At 44.5% G+C, this 22764-nt stretch overlaps 2 pseudogenes; one reads left to right on the top strand and one right to left on the bottom strand.

The window, feature by feature from the left end:
• Nucleotides 1-432: 432 nt before the first annotated feature.
• LOC147963768 (phospho-2-dehydro-3-deoxyheptonate aldolase 1, chloroplastic-like) lies at nt 433-4689 on the bottom strand (annotated as a pseudogene).
• On the top strand, nt 4688-15483 carry LOC147963767 (uncharacterized; annotated as a pseudogene).
• The last annotated feature ends 7281 nt before the right edge of the window (nt 15484-22764 follow it).

Genomic DNA, 22764 nt, shown 5'->3' with positions numbered 1-22764 from the left:
AGGGCTGGTTCCAATAACCTTTAACTCCTCAAAATTTGAGTTGAACTTGGAGTGTCTTTTGAGGACTTAAAATTTAGGGAAGCACTATAGATGCCCTTACTTCTCAGATTACATTTCCAAATTTAATCAATAAACATTATGTACAATCTCAGCAGATAGCGAATGAGTAATCTATTGTCAGGTCTCATGTAATCTCTCTCACACTATCTGCATCCAAGAAAGGATGAACACAGAAGAAATTGAACTAAGCACAATTGGTAATGCAACAAAATAACTATATCCTATTATTTGAGGGAGATTTTTCCTCGGTATTTCCAAAATCAAACGCCACCTATACTACTAAAAAAACTAAAGAATGTAAAATTATGTCCTCTAGCAGCAGAAGAGGGTTTTGCAGGGAAGAACATAAGATAGATATCTTAAGCTTGTACCCTAGATATGAGGTTGTTCCATGTCCTTCTTCCTTAGCCTATCGGCAATGGTGAAGGTCATCTCGAGCGACTGTGACGCATTCAGCCTGGGGTCGCAGTGTGTGTGGTAGCAGGAAATGAGATCATTTCAGGTCATTGTGTTGGATTGAACAATGCACTCTGTAACGTTCTGCCATGTCATTTCCAGGTGAACCCTTCCAGGGTAGCTCCCTCTCACTCATGGACATCAAACAAAGCCTCAGCCTGCACAACCATAAGAAACAGTGAAAATTCAGAACCATGCAATGCCAAAGTTGACAAGTCCAAACAATGCTATTGGATGTCTAAATGGCATGTGGTTCCGTAACAACTGACGTGAAAAATCAGATATAGGTAGGTTGTTCTATGTCGAATTATGCAAAAAGTTATCATGCTTATCCGGATTGCATCGAATGGTCCTGTCTTGAACCTGCAAGATGCGCTGATGGTGTTCCGGTGCATGGGATCGCTGACCCAGGTGACAATCAGCCCTGCTTAACGCACGACTCTGATCATATGGGGAAGCTTGTCATGGATCTTCTCAGCCCCCATCCTCGTGATTAGTGCCAGCCTCTCGGGCTTGTTGTGGGGATTCAAAATCTCACACGGTTTCACAAGCTCCGATGATCAAGCTTATCACTCACCTGTATAGCATAAATGAAGTCATTAGATTTGTCAATTGATTTTTTTCCGTCTAAAACAGTCATAAGATTGTGACTAACAAGATTTTTAAAACACCCAAACTAATGCTCTTCATGGTTGTTGAAACACATCATTTTTCATGTCCTTAACAATATATGACAAAGATGATTATCAACAGATAAATATTATACATAAGCGTGTAGGCCACAAAACTAAAAGATCTATACATGACTTGTGAAACATTGACTAATGGCCGCCATATTTTTATTGGTTTCATTATCACCCAAACAGATAGGTTGTAAGAACAGGTGACAATATAAGTCGTATTTACTGCACTTCTATAGTTGTGTCATCTATCAACCATAAAGAAAAAAAGCAACAGGCGAGGGAGTCGACCATTCCTTAGTGAACCCCTCCCGCCCATGCATGTTGTCACCAAATGAAAAGCATTTTCCCCTTCGCTAGTTACAACCACCGTGTGATTTCTTCCAACAGCTGCTGGAATTATGTTGTATCTGCAGAACTGACAACTTCTAATTAGCATTTGGAAACATGTCGAGAAAACATGTAATGTTGTTGGACTGTTAAGTTCAAGTATGTTGGATGCTATATGTTCATGGATTTAGCAATACCATACACACATGTTTACACAATTAAAATGAAGGGCAGTGCATACTATTCTCTTAGTTTCATAGTTTAGAAACAACAGCTGGAGGTTACGCAAGAGTGTCCCCATGCCCCAGCTGCCCCTTCTGCTAGAAATAACAGTGGTAAGTAAGAAACGTAACAAAAATTAAGCACGGACTCGTATGTATACCTGCAAGTCTGCAGCCAAAAGCCTTGACACACAAGAACAACAATAATAGCGAACCTGCTCGAGTCTGGGCATATACACTTGACTTCACATGCAAATCTATTCACTATATTTTTTTACCCATAAATCGCTCTTCATCATCTTATTTCTCCAACAGCTATGTCTGCATGACCAATCCAAGTTCACCACCTCTGTTAATGACAGATCCAACTCACAATCCCCCTTCCACTTCCACCAACACACTTAAAATTTTGAACACTTACCGGTGCACTTGTCTTCCACAGCTCATTAAAGTGGAACCTCAATATTTACATGGTGTAATGCAACTTCTCGAACTTCATCCTGGCTCATTAACTCCACCACAGAAGCGCAAACACAAAATAATGATTATACTGTGTAGAACAAAGAACAAAAATGACTTCACATGCTAAATAATGATTCTGACAAGGACATACTGTTTTGAGAAGCTGATCAATACTCGTAAGATCTGCAGTAGGTACAGATGTTGCAGAAGTTGATGTACTTTCTGAAGCTTCCCCAAAGATATCACTGTCATTCACCAGGGCAATCAACATAGCCTATTGAACACATTCAAATGTCACGTTCAGTATTGATAAATTGAGAATTATTTATTTACAACTCGTGCAAGGTACTTTGTTCAGTTTTCTTCATATTGATAAGGAGAGGAGCATATAGTGTTATTTAAATATTTCGGTCTTAGAGCTAGTCTCACAAAAGTTATGGACTTTTTACACCATGAGACAGATACTTATTTAGAAGCTATGCGACACGATGATTGGATATGCGCCATAACTCACCTCACCACAAAGTTCTTCAAAGAAACTCTTTACATCTAATTGAGTAACCTGCAGAGAAAACATGTAAATTGTAATTAAACATCTGATTTGATTGCGGTGTCTTGAAATAAAAAAATGTAAGATGAGCAAGTGAAAGACAATACGATGTCAAAGTAGAACATGAGTGTGTACCTTCTTATCCATATTTTACAATAAACCGTTTATAAGACCATTTCTTTCTAATCCTCCATCTACGGGCCAGGAAGAATAGGATATTGTTGTTAGTATTGTGGATAAGTAGAATAGAGCTGGCAGAAGGTGAAACATCAAACAACCTACCACCGGAAGAATTTCTGGATTCACAGGTAAGATAGTTGTCTTTGAAGGCAAGACTCTAACAGGGTAGAACCCAAGCATTGTGCTACCAAGGTTAAGTGCAGCTCTAGCACCCGCTATATTAAATGTGCCATGTATCAAACCATCAATTAACTGCTGAAAACGTAAATGTAGCATCTGAAGATATAATAATACCTTCTGCACCGAACTCGATAAATGCAAACGTATCAGCAAATCTTTCGTCTGGCACCTAACATATTGTCAAAATTATTAGATCTAACACGCACCCAAGAATATAGCTATGCACACTAAGACAATTGTCAATCACCCACGGTATGGTCCGGTTCAGAGACATAAACGGTTCGTAAAATGCTGTCTGGCCTCCTCATTCATGTAAAAAATGGATCTTAGTGCACAGGAAATAAATCTTCACCTGAGATTGAAGAAAGAAAATATGATGAGCTCACCTTAGACCTGACCTTGCCTTGAAGAGAGACGTGTCGATGGCCGAACCAATAGAATTCCAACAAAGAAATGATGCATTTTTTGATTACTAATTAAGCATCTCTGCGGTTAAAAGATTCCAGGCTCCTACTGTATTCATCGGCCACGGAAAACTGAATTCGTTAACTGAATCACATAAATAGAAAGCGCTTGCTCAAGGGCGGTACTTAGTATTAACTTTCCCATAATACCTAATAATAAAATCAAATAGGCATTGCACCAATGGGAATAAATTGAGAAGATGCACACATATTAATAGGATATGGAACAAAGATGTTTACTAAATGATATTTAGGCCAAGAAAGCGGTATAACAGTATCATTTAGCCTCAATAATTAGTGTTAGCATCTATTCAGAACAGTAGCCAGACAAACAAGACACTCAACACCAGGATCTCCATGCCACTACGCCACCTCCTTTGTGTCTTCCAGTTGAAAATATGCCCAATAAATTATCAAACAAACAACAGATGCATAGGGAGAAGCTAATCTTATTTACTAACAAAAGAATCACACACCCAGTTAAAAGCATTGAAGGTATAAAGTTAAGTACTGTGAGTTCGATCTTGAGTGACAGTTTTTTTTGCCAAGGTGTATTAGGATAACAAAAATTGCGCAGGGAATTAACATGCGATTTTGGCTTAGGCCTTTAAGAACAGTGTATAAACATAGCTAATAAACTGAAGTAGCACATAGGATCAATGAAATTGGTGGAGGTGAATATCCACGCCCGATGGGTAGCATGATGTAGAGAAGTGGAAGAAGAATGTCCGTCTCCCGTATAGGTTTTAATTATCCGTGTATTCTGCAGAAAACAGTGAACATGCATGAGCTTCAAGACCATGGTTCGTACCTACTAAAGATCGATTCGAAGCAGAGGAAGAGGAAGCAGGTGCAGTATTGAAAGAACCTGAACGAACAACAAATGTTTTGGCAGCCATCGTTAGGATAGTAGGAATGCGCAGTGACGGAGCAAATCATACACAACAACAATTTAGACAGGCACGCACACACAATATCAAATAAGACATGCACGCGCCTTGGAATAGAGCAATGCGCTGCATACCTGGGTGGCCGCACGGAGGTGGAGGGGGCTGTCGCCGTCGTACCGCTGACGGACAGATTTGCTCCCGGTTGCGCTTCTCCATGGGCTCGCTGTCTCAGTCTCCCTCCTCTCTTCATCTCGTCCTCCCCTCCCCTTCTCAGCCCAAGGACGACGACGGGGACGGCTCTTGGTTGCAATTCTCCATGGGCTCGCCGTCTCCCTCTCCCTCCTCTCTTCATCTCGACCGCCCCTCCCCATCTCAGCCCAAGGACGACGACGCAGACGGCCATCTCCGTGGCCGACCAGCTCCGGCCGGCGCTCAACCTAGCACGACAAAACGAGAAATCGGTGGCGGCGATGAGAACCTGCGGAGGGGGCTGTGGTGCGGGGTGCGGGCGTGGGCGGCAGCTGCAGGTGGAGGGTTGCCACGGGCCAACAAATAGATCTATCACGCAGGTGATCAGGCCCCGCATGAGATCCCACGGCGGATTGTCAGTGAGGTCGGCGGCGGCGAGGAACTTGAAAGAGGGCGGACGCACGAGTTCCGACTGCGGTTTGTCCGTCAGGTCGTCCGCGGCGGCGGCGGCGGTGGCTACGAAGCTGTCAGGGCGAGGGGTTCGGGAGTACGTGATCGCACGAGGGGAGGGGATCGTGATCGCACGAGTGGTTTTTTTTCTACGTGCGGGTTTTTTTTGTTGCGTGCGGGTGAGGTGGGGATGTGGGAGATCGATGAGAGGTGGGAGTGAGGACGAAAAAAAACCGGACGAAAATGGTGGGACGAAAATAAAACCCGGAACGCAGCCTACCAACTGAGACATTAGGAGTAGAGAAAAACAAAATCGTTACGTCCCCGCGCCACCTCATCTCAGACCCCGGATTCCGCCGCCGCCACCGCCGCAACCCTCCTCTCCTCGGTCACTTCGAAAGATCTCAAGGTTTGTCATTCCGACCTGCTCTGGAGGCCCCCAATCGCGTCCCTCCCGAGCGCTTCTCCTTGCTGTGCGACGTTGCCACGTTGGCGACCGCTTTTGTTGCAGATCCCTTGGATGCCGCCATGGTCTCGTGCTTATCTTACTTCAGAAGCGTCTCCAGGTCCTTGTGTGGAATCCCATCACCGGTTACCAGTACCGCGTCGATATTCCCAGGGGGTGACACATGATGCGAATAAGGCCATGATCAATGGCGCGGTGCTTCCTGCTGCCGGAGACATCCAACACTTCCAGGTGGTCTTGGTGGTGGCATACAACGACGACAAAGAACACAGACGAGCAGTCGCCTGCAATGGGGAAGTTTCATCTCAACACCCCTTCCATACCAGGCTTATGGGAGTAGTTTCCCCACCTTCGTTTATAGGGATGATGCTGTGCTGGGAATTTGGATGGACATGGAATTCTCGAGTTTGATTTGGAGAAGCAAAGGCTAGCTGTAATACAGGTGCTAGTGGATATGTGTGGCGGGAATAGCTGCCAGCTTATGCGGACAGAGGGTGGTGTGGTGGGTTTCCTCTACGTGTCAGACTCAGACTGCTGCACCGCCCAGTTATGGAAAAGGATGACTGATTGTGAATTTGTGATGGTGCTGCCTCATGGGGGCTTGCAAGAACTATTGAACTGGACAATCTACTTTCCCTCAAAGGAGAGGAGAAAAGGCACATAGTGATGCTAGGGCTTGCTGAAGACAATAATGCAGTGTTGCTGTGGACAGTTATCGGCGTTTTCATGGTCCATCTTGAGTCATTGAAGTTTAAGAAGCTTTTAATATATATGGCCATGTCTCACGCTCATCCCTTCGAAAGTGTCTACACTGCAGGTAAAACCATGCCCTACATTTGCCGGTTAGAACAAAACCAAGTTATGTTTCGATAATTGGCTGATGAAACTGTTCACATCATTTTGTGTTAAGCCAACAATTTGAAGTAGTGCCATATCATTTTTTTTCTTTTGCTGCTGCATGACCTCTTCAGCGTATAGTGATGATGTTCTGCAGTGTCATGTTTTGATGCTTGTGTAGTGGGTTTTAATTGGAATGATTACGATGTTAGAAAAAGAATTCTGTTAGTGGTATCTAATTTACTTTATGTTCTGTAGCCTGGCGATTTCTGTTATATGAATATCCATACAATAAAACAAACATTACATGTGTTCAAGAAAATAGACAATGATTAGCAAGATTGGGAATTTTTTGTAGAATAATAGAACTGAGTGTCTACTTGCCTGCCTATTGATAGATGCAAGATGTCTAATGGTAGTGTTTGTGCATAGCTGCAGTCCCATTTTTTTGACTGATGGGATTCACATCAGTTGGATTGGAAGTTGACTACATGAAAAACCAGCTTGAACCAACTAGGTAGCTCAATAGGTACATTTGGGAGCTTAATTAGGCCTAGTTAAACTTCTCCCATTCAGTATTGTTAACTCTGCTGATATTGCTAGTTCAATCCATAATAACCATTTGGCTTTAAATTTATGAATGATTGTTCATTTATCACTTGTAGGACTACCATTTTAATGATAATTTAAATCATGATAACTTACGTTGCCAGATTTTGTTAGTATGAGTATATTTATTCCAATATGGCGTGGAACGAGCTTAAGAATAGGTACAGATGTGAGCTTATCTAAATACCTATTTGATGCCTGCTGGTTTCTGTGTGTCTTCCGTTGGAATGTCTTCATTGCTTAGATTTTGGAGCATAATATCCCCTTTTCTGGTTTATTGCTAGCTGATACTAGTTACATTGTTCCTCGTACATCAGTTAAAGAAATAGGAAAGCTTCAGCAGTGTCATTAGGATAGGGCTACAGTGGGACTGACTTGAGGATCGATTAAGCCTTGAACTCCTTCCCCTTATCCTTACTGCAGCGGTCATATACTCTGCTCACATGACACTTTGTTTGTTTCATTGTTTGACTTCTTATGCTTGAAGAAACATGCGCTGGTGGTGCACCCAACGGGGCTGAGCTTTTGCTCAATACGTAAGATGATTGTCCAGTGGGATATGTTATTTGATCTACTGGTCGAGCAGGTATGTTTATCTTCTGCATGTGTATTGAGTTATATTACTTGCTCTTAAAAAATGCATTGCTTTCCTTTTACTACCATGTCTCAAGTATCAAAGTACAAGAGCGGATTGTAAGATTTTCTCTACAACCTTTTGCTCAGTCGATTCCCACATTGCCACCTCCCATAATTCTGCCTTTGATAGCAGGTTGTGTCTTGAATCTTTTCTCAAGGACCTGCTTCCTCATCCCCTCTTCAATAACTATGTTCTATTTCTTATGCTTTCAGTCAGCCCCCTTCTCTTACATTTTCACTGATGTTCTGCCCCCTCTCTACTGGATGTGCTCTTTTGTTTGCACTCCCTTCCATCCTGATTAGTACTTCCCAAGTTCCTTCTGGTGGTGTGGGTTCTCTCTCTAGTTCTTTTGATGACTGGCGATTTAGGACCCTTCGTCATTCCCCATGTGTGCATATGTTTGTGCCTGCTCAAAGATGGCAATGTTGTCATGTTAAGTAGTACCCCCTCTGTTCCAAAATACTTGTTGTGGTTTTAGTTCAAATTTGAGGACAAATAAACTACTAATCATTTACCGTGCATCAGGGATATATTTGTTGCTTATTTCTATTCGTTGATACATGGCATTTAGAATTTTTAAAGCGTTTTTAAAGCGGCCATGGGTCTATGAAGTTCTAGTGTGATTTGCAAGCAGTCCTGCGTATGCAAATAATTGACAACTGACAATACACGATCATTTGTTTTCAACTTTCTTTTTTTTTATATGGACTTATAGCATAGCCATGCCATTTCACATTCCTGCTTATTTTTGGATCATTATGATACATAGTGAACTAACGATTTTCACAGTACTTGATGAGTATGCCCTCGTCAAATAGTATGCTGCTGCTTGCAGTTATTGTAGCTTTCTGAAGGATTATTCTAGTTTTCGGATGTTTGGTTAAACATTTCCTCAGCTTGTCACTTGTTGTCCGCCAAACTTTCTTTTAAAGAAGCCTTTCATTAATAACTTGCTCCAGCTAAATCACTGGAGACTTGACATAGTACATGCTCTGGAATATCATCTGACCAAAGAGAGGCGCTGGAATATCATCAGACCAAAGAGAGGCTCTTCCTCAAGAAGGTAAGAGCCGAGCCAAATGTAGCTGGATGTAGGGATGCAGAGCGGCGCCCGATCCGTCCCGCTCTGTAGTTAAATCATGTTAGTTGTAAAAATTGTTACCAATTGAGTTCGCTTTGAACTAATTCCTACTTTTGCGGGCTTATGCGGGACACCGTCCTGCATCCCTAGCTGGATAGTCTGCTAATCTATTACTGGGCCTTGGCAGAGCTGCAATTTGAACTGAACTAACTCAGGAACTATCACCATTGCGCAGATATTTGATCTGTCATAAATGATGTCCTCGAGGATAATTTTAGTCAACTCCGAGCATAGCAGTGCATCTGACAGCCATCATGCATGCAATGGCTTCAGTTTGTAATTGGCCATTAGCCAACAACATAATTTGGACCGATGGAAGTAACAATTGATAAGACGATGTGCGATCATTTGCTTGAGGCTTGTACTACATGAATTTCTGAAATTGGATTTGTTAGTTACTACCTTGCTCATACATTTCTAAAAGTATTCCTGAGAGCTAGACACCAGATGTTTCTACTTTGCTACCCCATGGGTTCCTCATGTGCCCACTGTCTTTTAACTTCTGCTAAAATTCAAAGTTGGAGGTTTGTGCCAGTACACTACAAGTTATGTGCTGTTTTTCTCTGTTTCTGTTTGTGTGCGTTGTCTAATTTTTCTGACATCGATGTTTTAATTATGGAGCTTTCTGGCACAACTTCGACAACAGTGAAGCCAATGTTTACTGTTTGATTCACACCAGACTTTATGAGAATAACTCCAATGGCTTTTCCTGAATGAATAGTACAAATTGTTTGACTCATGATATTTCTTGCTTTGCAGGTATCTCGAGTTACATTCCGTTGGCTGAGAAGCATAAATGGGTAGGTTCTTCCATTCTGTTTGCTTGAGGCAGAGATTGACCCTCCACATAACATGTACCGGTCAGCTGTGAAGCGGACCTGTAGGAATTAATCGCCTATTTTGCTAACTCCTGTCTATCTAATTTCTCTAGACACTTTCAACAGGCATGAAGGTTAAAGGCACATTCACTCGCCTCGGTTAATTAGTACTCCCTACTTACCTTGTGGTTCATTTAATTTGCTTCATGCTTTTTTAAAACCATGCTGGTTGCGACAAGCTAGCCTGTGAATTATGCTTGCATTTTAGTGTGTGCGCCTGTTTGCATGTGTTTGAGGAGTATCCATTATTGTTGTACTGCGGGGAGTTGTCAGACATCAGGTTTCTGCTTATATATGTTCCATGATGTCCTATTCTGTGTGCGCTCTTCTTGATTTTCTATCTGCTTCAGAGCTTGATACATATTCCCTCCCTACACTAGTATAAAAAATGCTCTTATATTATGGGACAGAGGGAGTATAAGCTTAGTACTGACTCACAAATGCTGTAAAAAAAATTGCATCAGTCTGAGCCGGGAGCTGGGGTTGCACTTGATTATGGTATTTGGTACTGCATAAATAGTTGGCAATTCAAACAGGGCGGGGTTTCAGTGCCATTTTGCTTTCTTTGAGTTGCTGGGGGACTTTGATGAGTTCCATAAATTCTTGACTTTTTTATGAGCTGTTCAGAAATAAAATGTCTCGCTGCTTCCTTGTGATTTATTTTTTCCAAAGCAACACTAGCATGGATTTGCCTAAGATTACAGGCTTCGTCGTTATCTAACTCTGGTCTACTCACGTAACATCCTATCTGTACTATCTACTCCTTCCGTTCCGAATTACTTGTCGCAAGTTTAGATGTATCTAGATGTATTTTAATTCTAGATACATCCATTTCTGCGACGAGTAATTTGGAACGGAGCCCTCTCAATTTATCTGCGACGCTGCTTCTGTGTGTTGTTGATCAATCGAGATAAGCCCTAGGGTAAGTTCATGTTTTCTAATTTCAGATCTAATTTCCAAATTGTTGTTCATTTTCGATTTCTGAGTTAGGAATTGGGCGAGTTTTATTCAAAATATCAACCTTATGTACAATATATACTAATTGATAATTAGGTTAACTGAGTGTAGCTTCAAAGAATAACTTTGTACAGTACAAAATAAGTTGAATATGTGAGAGTGGAATAAATCTGTAGGTACTATCTGCCTTCATGTATAATATTTTATTTAATGTCTCAACCTTTTGACAATGGCAGAGGAGCTATTGGAGGGTTTTCCTATGTTTGTTGTAAAATCTACAATTCGCAACATGTCTCAGTTAATTGATTTGAACAAGCTTCCTCCGGATCCATCTAAAAGTAAGAAAATTACATGAAATTTGTGAAGAATGCTTTATGTAACATTTGCTTTGTGAAAGAGAAATCTTGGATATCACCTCCAATGAAGTGATGGTTAAATGCTTCCATGAAAAAAATGGTGTGCAATGAACGGGAGGAGGAAATGGGTTTAAATTAATTTATTCATTATAATGTTTACATTCTCCCTTAACATGTACTTTTTTCTTTCAGGTTGCGGGCTAGAAATTTTATTCAAGAAGATTAGGAACAACATATTGCTACTTCTCAAGTCATTGTGTCTTAAATGGTCAGTTTATTTTTACTCTTGCAATAAACTTGTCATAAATATGTGTATGATGAAATTATACTATAAGGAAATATATGATTCTATTGCTTATTATACATAGTCCCTATATGTATGCTTGTGTAGTTGTATGGGTAGTTTGTGTAAATGGTCTAACCATTAGTATCTACAAATCTTCCAGTAAAAAAATACTACACATCTTTGCCCCCTCTCGGTTTTCATCCTGGGTCCGCCCCTACCCCGTACACCGGTTTGGCGGTTGATCGATCCCCTCATATGTCAAAAAAGGTAAAAGATAAATGGACTGTTAAATATAGAGTGGCATCGCAAGCATAGTGACCCATAGGAAAAAAACCAAACAAAACATCATTAAAGATTTTTGGGGACTAATAAACTAAAAACACCACTTATGACGGTGCCAAAGAAACCAAGAAAACAAGGGTCGCATGTGGCGCTGTTAGAGTACGTAATGAGGCTAATGGGCCTGGGCTGGCGGTATAGCCCTTTAGTCTTAGGGTTAATTAGAGATAAGGTGTAACGCCCTCGATGCGGCTATAGCTCCCACGTGTCGAGACACGACTTAGAGACATAACCGCATTGAAAGCAATGTCGCAAGTTAGGCAATCATCACAACATCCCATGCAATATATAATAAAAGGGGGAGGTACATAGTTGGCTTACACTCGCCACGTCACATCAAAGTACATAAATAACATCCATCATTCAAACACTCATGGCCCGACTACGGCGCCAAAATAGAAAAGAACCCAACATGCGACAAGGCCCCGAATCAAACCCCAACTAGGCACCACTACTGATCCTCAGGAAAAGACACGTAGTAACGCTGAGAGTCTTCGTCGAACTCCCACTTGAGCTCATAATCGTCACCTGGAGCGGAATCACCTGGACCTGCATCTGGTATAGTAGGAATCTGTGAGCCACAGGGACTCAGCAATCTCGCACCCTCGCGATCAAAACTATTTAAGCTTATAGGAAGGATAGGCAAATATATGTGGAGCTGCAGCAAGCGACTAGCATATATGGTGGCTAACTTATACGCAAAAAAGAGCGAGAAGAGGAGGCAAAGCGCGAGCGAGAAACTAGAGAGCAACCTGCGCAAACATTACTCCAACACCGTGTCCACTTCCCGGACTCCGCCGAAAAGAGGCCATCACGGTAACACACTCAGTTGATTCGTTTTAATTTAATTAAGGTTCAAGTTATCTACAACCGAACATTAACAAATTCCCATCTGCCCATAACCGCGGGCACGGCTTTCAAAAGTTCAATCCCTGCAGGGGAGTCCCAACTTAGCCCATGACAAGCTCTCACGGTCAACGAAGGAATAGACCTCCTCCCAAGATGTTCCGATCAGACTCGGTATCTCGGTAATTCAAGACAACTCCGACAATGGTAAAACAAGTCCAGCAACACCACCCGCTGTGCCGACAAATCCTGATAGGAGCTGCACATATCTCGTTCTCAGGGCACACCGGATAAGCTAAGCGTACGGGAGCCAACGTAACCCAAATTGCCGAGGGACGGCCCCGCACGGTGCTCTAGGTTGGACCAACACTCAGAGGAGCACTGGCCCGGGGGGGTTAAAATAAGATGACCCTTGAGTCCGCGAAACCCAAGGGAAAGGCTAGGTGGCAAATGGTAAAACCAAGGTTGGGCACTGCTGGAGGAGTTTTATTCAAGGCGGACAGTCAAGGGGTTCCCATTATAACCCAACCGCGTAAGGAACGCAAAATCCGGGAACATAACACCGATATGACGGAAACTAGGGCGGCAAGAGTGGAACAAAACACTAGGCGAGAGGCCGAGCCTTCCACCCTTTACCAAGTATATAGATGCATTAAGATAACATAGCAATATAATAATATCCCAACAAGTAAATAAATGTTCCAACAAGGAACGGCTCCAATCTTCACCTGCAACTAGCAACGCTATAAGAGGGGGCTGAGCAAAGCGGTAACATAGCCAATCAACGGTTTGCTAGGACATGGTGGGTTAGAGGTTGACATGGCAATTTCGGAGGCTGACAATCAAAAGGTAGGCATCGTAGCATTGGCATAGCAAAAGAGCGAGCAAACTAGCATAGCAAAGATAGTAGTGATTTCGAGGGTATGATCATCTTGCCTGCACAGTTGTCAGAGTTGACTGGATCCTCAAGAGCAAACTCAACGGGCTCCTCGTTAGCGAACTCGTCTCCCGGCTCTACCCAAACAAGACAAACAAGCAACAAGGATACAATCAACCACGTGCAAGGATCAAGCGATACGATGCAATGATGATATGCTATGCGGGATGCGATGCGGGATGCAAAATGCAAGATATGACAGGAAATGCATGAACCTGGCCTCAACTTGGAATTCCAAGTGTTCCACTGGAAAGATGAGACGAAATCTCTTGAAAACGATATAAAGATCATCGGAATTGGAGTTACGGTTTGAAAATGGCAAGCGTTTTAAGAATGACACCGATCTGCGATTTACAGCAAGTAGGCATCTAAATGCAATGAGATGAACATGCTACAGCACCCAAACATGACAACAAAATGCATGGCAGGGATGTACACAAGATGCTTAACAAAAGTCTAGCACTGAGCTACGGACAATTCATCCATTATGAGGTTCAAACAAGCATGGCAAAAACGCAAATGCAAAACAGATTCCAGACTTAGTGAAACTAACACTTGTCTGAAATTTCAGATCACGAAGCTCTCTTCGGAGTAGCAAAACAACATGAAACATGACCTGATTAAGACAAGTAAGAACATGGCATCGAGCTACTCAACAAGCTTAACAAAAGATCCAAAGTGACCCGGGGCCAAAAGGGTTCACAAAATATACTAACGGGCACACGAACATAGCTAAAACACAATCAGTTTTCAGACTTAGTGAAAACTGAGACATGCTGAAATATAACTCACGAAGGCACGTAAACGAGCTCGATGCACTCACCACGGTGCAAGTCATGGCAAGGCAAGCATACATCCATTAAGAAGGCATAAAATTCAATCTAGAAATGATAAGAACAATGGCATAGCATGCACGGATCAACTACAATAATATCGGCAAAATCGCAAACGAGTTGACGATCTGCCCAGATTCACCACGAAGCAAAAGTAGAGCTCGATTGACTCAAGCTAGGGTGCTCCATAATTGCAAACAAAGACATGGATGGATAGAGCATAACATGATTAACAAAACTCCTTTACTGATCATCCTCAAAAGAGGCACGGATCACTAGGAAACAAGCTGAACAGATGGCATCATGAACTAAATAATCCCAGACTTAGTGAAAACTACCAAGTCCCTGAAAACAGATTTACCGGGTGCCTCACTTTGCAAGCTTGCACAAGTCACCACACACATCCTAAAAATGCATGGGTTGCACCGCTGGAAAGATAACAAAATGCTTAACAAAACATATGAAGGACTCATAGGCATATCATGCACACAATAATCATGGAAAAAATGACAAAAGTCTAAGATGAACTAGCAGATCTGACAATTAACTCACGAAGCCTCCTTCTAACAGCATTTCGGGCATCAAGATGAACTCAAATGAAAATGATGCAATGGAGTGAAATGATGTACTCGTCGAGAGTAACATTTTGATATACTACATGCCCAAAACGGAGCTACGGATGCGGAGATACGGCCGGTCAAAGTATGCATAAAAATTAGGGTTAGAGAGACGAAAGTCAACCGAAAAAAAACAGATCTCAGATCTGCACGCTTTATGAGGATCGCCGGGGTCCCTGTTCACCGGAGTCGAAGCGCTCGCCGGAGATGCGAGGAAGAGGCGGCCGGCAGCGGTGGTCGTGGCCGGAGCGGGGGGCGGCCGGTGGCGGGCGGCGGAGCGGAAGCCGAGGCGGCGGGCGGCTGGCGGGGCCACCGAGGCGAGGCGCGGCGGATCCGGCCGGCGGCCGACGCCGGCGGAGGCGCGCGGTGGCCGGCGCGGGCTCCTGGAGCCAAGGGGCGGCGCGGGAGAGAGGAAACGGGCGGCGGCGACCCGGGCTGGGAGGGTCGGATCTGGGCCTCCCAGGCCCGCGCGGGAGAGGCGGCGGGGCAGGCCAGGAGGCGGCGCGCGGCTGGTGGAGGGCGGCGGCCGGCTGACGTGGCGAAGCCCGATTGGCCTGAGCGAGGTGGCAGCGGCGGCTGGACACGTCCGGCGCGGCGTGGACGCGTCCGGCGGCCGAGAGGAGGAGTTTTAGGGTTTCATCCGCGAATTGGAATGGGGGGTGTATTTATAGGCATAAGTGGAGTTAGGAGAGTCCAAATGAGGTGCGGTTTTCAGCCACGTGATCGTGATCGAATGCTCTAGGACATGGAGCAGAGTTTGGTGGGTTTGGGGCCAAATTGGAGGGGTGTTGGGCTGCAACACACACGAGACCTTTTCGGTCCCTCGGTTAACCGTTGGAGTATCAAACGAAGTCCAAATGATACGAAACTTGACAGGCGGTCTACCGGTAGTAAACCAAGGCCGCTTGGCAAGTCTCGGTCCAATCCGGAAATGTTTAATCCCCACACACGAAAGAAAGCTAGAAATGATCACCGGAGGAGAACGAAGCGCCGGAATGCAAAACGGACAACGGGAAAAAAGCTCGGATGCATGAGACGAACACGTATGCAAATGCAATGCACATGATGACATGATATGAGATGCATGACAAAGAAAACAACACACGGAGACAAAGACCCGAACCCGAGAAATAAATATAACTTAACGCCGGAAACGGCAAGAGTTGGAGTACAAATTGGGAAAGTTATATCCGGGGCGTTACAACACTCCACCACTACGAAAGGATCTCGTCCCGAGATCTAGGACTGAAAGAACTCCGGGTACTCAGAACGGAGGTGATCCTCGCGTTCCCAGGTAGCTTCACGGTCGGAATGGTGTGACCACTTGACTTTGAGAAATTTGATTGACTTGTTGCGAGTCTTGCATTCAGTCTCTTCAAGAATAGCAACTGAGTGCTCACGATAAGAGAGATCTTCTTGGAGCTCAATGTCCTCGAATTTGACGGTGCGGTCGCGAGTCTTGAAGCACTTTCGAAGCTGAGAGACATGGAACACGTCATGAACATTTGCAAAGTTTGAAGGAAGCTCGAGTTGATAGGCGAGGTCGCCTCTCTTGCTGACAATCTTGAAAGGTCCCACGTATCTAGGGGCAAGCTTCCCTTCGATACCAAAGCGACGAGTACCTTTCATAGGAGAGACACTGAGGTAAACATGATCTCCGATCTCGAAAGCCAAATCACGGTGCTTACTATCATAGTAGCTCTTCTGGCGGGATTGGGCTGCTTTGAGGTTATCACGAATGACTTTGCACATTTCTTCTGCTTCTGTGATTAAGTCATTACCCAGCAGCTGACGTTCACCGGTTTCAGACCAGTTGAGAGGGGTACGGCACTTCCTGCCATACAGAATTTCAAAAGGGGCCTTGCCCGAACTTGCTTGAAAACTATTGTTGTAGGAGAATTCAGCATAAGGAAGACAATCCTCCCACTTCATACCGAAGGAGATCACACAAGCCCAGAGCATATCTTCAAGAATCTGGTTGACACGCTCGACTTGACCGCTTGTTTGAGGATGGAAAGCAGTGCTGAAGCGGATGTTAGTGCCCATGGCCTTCTGAAAAGAATCCCAAAACTTCGAGGTAAAGATGCTGCCACGGTCTGAAGAGATCACTTGAGGAATACCGTGCAGAGAGACAATACGAGAGGTATAGAGTTCCGCCAATTGAGCTGCAGTGATCGACTCTTTGATAGGCAGAAAATGAGCCACTTTGGTGAGTTTATCGATGACAATGAATATAGCATCATTGCCACGTTTGGACTTTGGAAACCCAGTCACGAAGTCCATCTCAATGTGGTCAAACTTCCATTCTGGAATGGCAAGAGGTTGGAGGAGACCTGCTGGCCTTTGGTGTTCTGCCTTCACTCTTCTGCAGACATCACATTCATTCACGAATTGAGCGATCTCGCGCTTCATTCGAGTCCACCAATAAGCTTGCTTAAGGTCCTGATACATCTTCGTGCTCCCAGGGTGGATGGAGAGGAGAGAATTGTGAGCCTCGTTCATGATCACTTTACGAAGTTCACCTTTGGGCACAACAATACGATCCTCGAAGAAAAGAGTGTCCTTGTCATCAAGGCGGTAGCACTTGTACTTGGACTGACTCTTGGCAATCCCAATCTTCACCTTTTTCACCATAGCATCAAGAAGCTGGGCTTGGCGAATCTGGTCTTATAAGGTAGGAGAGACTTGAAGGTTGGCGAGGAAACCTTGAGGAACAACTTGCAGATTCAGTTTGCGGAAAGCTTCACAAAGCTCGGGTTGATAAGGCTTAAGAATCAGACTGTTGCAGTAAGCCTTCCTGCTCAAAGCGTCAGCAATCACATTAGCCTTGCCTGGAGTATACTCGATACTCGGATTATACTCTTGAATCATTTCGACCCATCGAGTTTGCCTGAGGTTGAGATTTGGCTGAGTGAAGATGTACTTGAGACTCTTGTGCTCAGTGAAAATTTCCACTTTTCTTCCCAATAGAAGATGTCTCCAAGTCAAAAGGGCATGCACAACTGCCGCCAACTCGAGATCATGAGTGGGGTAGTTCTTCTCATTAGGCTTCAACTGGCGAGATGTATAAGCAACAACTTTCTTCTCTTGCATCAATACTGCGCCAAGACCTTGGAGAGAGGCATCACAAAAGACCTCGTACGGCTTGGATTTATCAGGCGGAGTCAAAACTGGAGCAGTGATCAACTTCTCTTTCAAAGTGTTGAAAGCAATATCACACTCCGGAGACCAAACGTACTTGACGTGCTTCTGAAGAAGATTTGAGAGAGGCTTCGCGATCTTAGAAAAGTTTTCAACGAATCTTCGGCAATAGCTTGCGAGACCGAGAAAACTGCGGAGTTGCTTCACGTTCTGAGGAGGTTCCCAATTCACAATTGCAGACACCTTCTCAGGATTCACGGTAATGCCCTTGGCAGAGATGATATGACCAAGATAAAGAACCTCATCGAGCCAAAATTCACACTTGGAGAACTTGGCGTAGAACTGATGTTCCCTGAGCTTATTAAGAACCAAACGCAAGTGCTTGGCATGATCTTCCTTGTTCTTCGAGAAAACCAGAATGTCGTCGAGATAGACCAAAATAAAGTCATTGGTGTAGGCGTTGAAGATGAAGTTCATCATGCGAGAGAACGTCGGAGGAGCGTTGGCGAGGCCAAAAGACATGACAGTGTATTCATATGAACCAAAGCTTGTTCTGAATGCTGTCTTGGGAATATCTTCTTCACGAATGCAAATCTGGTGATAACCCATACGGAGATCAAGCTTGGAGAATACTTGGGCACCTTTGAGTTGTTCGAACAGCTCATTGATGTTGGGAAGAGGGTATTTGTTCTTGATGGTCTTCTTGTTCACTGGACGGTAATCAACACAAAGTCGGTCCGTTCCATCCTTCTTCTTCACAAAAAGAACACCACAACCCCATGGAGAAGAACTAGGCCGGATAAGACCCATTTTTTCTTGCTCATCGAGTTGCTTCTTCAGCTCTTTCAACTCTTCAGGTCCGAGCTTGTAAGGACGCTTGCACACAGGTTCCGTGCCAGGCTCAAGTTCAATAACGAATTCAACTGGCCGGTGCGGAGGCATTCCTGGGAGCTCTTCTGGAAAGACGTCTTAATATTCGCAAACGACTGGAATTTGAGAGATGGCATCCAATTCACCCTTTTCATTGAGAGAAAACAGACGAATGGTATCATCACGAGCGGCAAAGACAATTACATCCTCAGACGAATGAGTCAATTGAATCTGCCTGGCTGCACAATCAAGCTGAGCCTTGTGCTTAGAAAGCCAATCCATCCCAAGAATAAGATCAATATCCGAGTTACCAAGAACCATTGGAGAAGCCAGAAACTTGAAATCACCCATCATGATAGAAACATCCGGAACTATTGAAGTAGCCCTCATAGACTTAGCCGGAGAAACCACTCCCATAGGTTTACCCAACATTTGTGAAACGAAGTCATGCTTGGAAACAAATGATCTTGACATGAAACAATGCGATGCACCAGTGTCAAAAAGAACTTTTGCTGGAAAAGAGTTAACTGGAAAGTTACCCATGATCACATCTGACGAGTCCTCTGCCTGAGCTGCATTCATCAAATTCACCTTGGCATGCTTGGGGTTATGCTTGACCACAGCTGTACTTGTCGATCTGACAGGAGGAGGAGGAGGAAGACGCCTCTGGTTGAAACACTTGTTGGCATAGTGACCCTTCTGTTGGCACTTGTTGCACGTGACCTCTGAAAGCGGACGGTGATACGGAGCACTCGATCTTGGAGCTTGAGACGAAGTCTTGTTCTGAAAGCCAGGGTTGGGTGGGTGGGAAGAACCACTGCCACCTTTGCTCTTCTGCTGATACGGCTGACGGAATGGAGGAGGAGGAAGCCAAAGCTTCTGCTGCTTGGCCACTTGAGTAGAGGAAGGAGTAGCATCTCTGACTCGCTTCTTGGAAGCATCACACCTCAACTGAGCAGCCTCTTGCTTCAGTGCCATGTTGTAGAACTCATCGTACCTCAAGGGCTCAGAGAGGACAAGAGCGAGCTGAATTTCTTCTCTGAGACCACCCCTGAACTGATATATCATGCTCTTCTCATCAGGCACGTCCTGCTTGGCAAAGCGGGCAAGCTTCTGGAACAACTTGTTGTAGTCATAGATAGACAAAGAGCCTTGCTTCAGATTGCGGAATTCCTCACGCTTGCTTTCAACCACGCTCTGCGGAATATGATGAGCTCGGAAATCTCGACGGAAATCATCCCAAGTGATAACACGTCCACCTCTGGAGTCCTTGTACTGCTGGAACCATTCTGCAGCTTGATCTTTCAGTTGGAAGGAAGCAAACTTGACAAAGTCCTCAGGCCTGACATTACTGCACTCGAAATGCTTACACAGATCCACAAGCTAATCGTCAGCATCGGTTGCCTCAACACAATTGCTGAAAGTCTTTGGCCCGTTAGCAAGGAACTGGTTGAGTGTAGCAAAGTGACTCTGATTGCTGCCTTGATTCCCTTAACTGCCTTGATTGCGCTCTTGGAGAATTTGCATGATCAGCTGTGTGTTTGCATTGGTTGCGGCCATCACAGCTTGCCATGCCTCTGGAGGAGGTGGAGGCGGTGGCGGATCAGGATTCGGAGTCGTGCGCGTTGGAGGAGCCATCCTGAAGAGGTTGACCACCATTAGCACATTGACAGATAAATATTGAAGCTGAATCCAACGGAATGAAAATTGCAACATATAGTCTTCACATCCGAACAAAATGAACGAATGCATTCCTCTTCAAATGGTCACATATCCATAAATTGAGAAGCCACGTAGAATTAAGGTAGAGAAATAAATCAACAAGGTATGGATCAAGAACGAATAATCGGTAAGAAATCCCAATCTCAAACCAATATCCGTGGAAGAAGAACTAGAGCTACTAGAATTCCCACCTATGAAACTTCTGAACCTTTCCGGTTATGCAATCAGGTGTTGGGGATACGGGGGAAGCATAATATCTCACCCAAACTAGCAAATCCTACATCCAGCTGTATCCATCCTTCAACACATAACCAAGAAACCTTCGGAAACCATCTACCTCAACCTTCGAAAAGCATCCGTTATACAAGTTATGGTGATACTCCCGAACTCCCGCCCCAGTACTGGGTGGCGTCGAGGTTATCTCACCAACGAACTGCATAAAAGAGATTTTCGATGTCGGCGAACATATCTCAAGTATTCCAGAATTGCAACGATAAAATTATGATGACAACACCTCAGAGCTCAACTCCCCGGGACACTTCCACTAAACCCCTGACAGGAGGCACCAAGACAGTATTCTCATCATAAGCCATCGGAACGATTCCAAGATACTCGCGTGATCCTAAAAAATTTTTTTAGTGAAATTTGAGAAGAGAAGAGTCAAAACTCTACGTCAGGATGCCTTACCAGAGCGATGAGGAGACTGGGAAGTAAAAAGAATTCCTAAACTCTCCGATATATAATTCCTAAAGACTCAAAACATTTTTCTAGACACAACTCGGCCGCTAAAAACGATCAAGCAATGGGGCTCCTAAGGTCGGGGAAGGCTCTGATTACCAACTTGTAACGCCCTCGATGCGGCTATAGCTCCCACGTGTCGAGGCACGACTTAGAGACATAACCGCATTGAAAGCAATGTCGCAAGTTAGGCAATCATCACAACATCCCATGCAATATATAATAAAAGGGGCAGGTACATAGTTGGCTTACACTCGCCACGTCACATCAAAGTACATAAATAACATCCATCATTCAAACACTCATGGTCCGACTACGGCGCCAAAATAGAAAAGAACCCAACATGTGACAAGGCCCCGAATCAAACCCCAACTAGGCACCACTACTGATCCTCAGGAAAAGACACGTAGTAACGCTGAGAGTCTTCATCGAACTCCCACTTGAGCTCATAATCGTCACCTGGAGCGGAATCACCTGGACCTGCATCTGGTATAGTAGGAATCTGTGAGCCACAGGGACTCAGCAATCTCGCACCCTCGCGATCAAAACTATTTAAGCTTATAGGAAGGATAGGCAAATATATGTGGAGCTGCAGCAAGCGACTAGCATATATGGTGGCTAACTTATACGCAAAAGAGAGCGAGAAGAGGAGGCAAAGCGCGAGCGAGAAACTAGAGAGCAACCTGCGCAAACATTACTCCAACACCGTGTCCACTTCCCGGACTACGCCGAGAAGAGGCCATCACGGTAACACACTCAGTTGATTCGTTTTAATTTAATTAAGGTTCAGGTTATCTACAACCGGACATTAACAAATTCCCATCTGCCCATAACCACGGGCACGGCTTTCGAAAGTTCAATCCCTACAGGGGAGTCCCAACTTAGCCCATGACAAGCTCTCGCGGTCAACGAAGGAATAGTCCTCCTCCCAAGACGTTCCGATCAGACTCGGTATCTCGGTAATTCAAGACAACTTCGATAATGGTAAAACAAGTCCAGCAACACCACCCGCTGTGCCGACAAATCCCGATAGGAGCTGCACATATCTCGTTCTCAGGGCACACCGGATAAGCTAAGCATACGGGAGCCAACGTAACCCAAGTTGCCGAGGGACGGCCCCGCACGGTGCTCTAGGTTGGACCAACACTCAGAGGAGCACTGGCCCGGGGGGGTTAAAATAAGATGACCCTTGAGTCCGCGAAACCCAAGGGAAAGGCTAGGTGGCAAATGGTAAAACCAAGGTTGGGCACTGCTGGAGGAGTTTTATTCAAGGCGGATAGTCAAGGGGTTCCCATTATAACCCAACCGCGTAAGGAACGCAAAATCCGGGAACATAACACCGATATGACGGAAACTAGGGCGGCAAGAGTGGAACAAAACACTAGGCGAGAGGCCGAGCCTTCCACCCTTTACCAAGTATATAGATGCATTAAGATAACATA

This window comes from Triticum urartu, chromosome 6A (genome assembly GCF_056163025.1).
Source record: "Triticum urartu cultivar PI428250 chromosome 6A, HENAU_Tu73, whole genome shotgun sequence".
NCBI classification, from domain to species: Eukaryota; Viridiplantae; Streptophyta; class Magnoliopsida; order Poales; family Poaceae; genus Triticum; species Triticum urartu.
The sequence above is the reverse complement of the archived record's forward strand: the minus strand, read 5'-3'. Positions and strand labels throughout refer to the sequence as shown.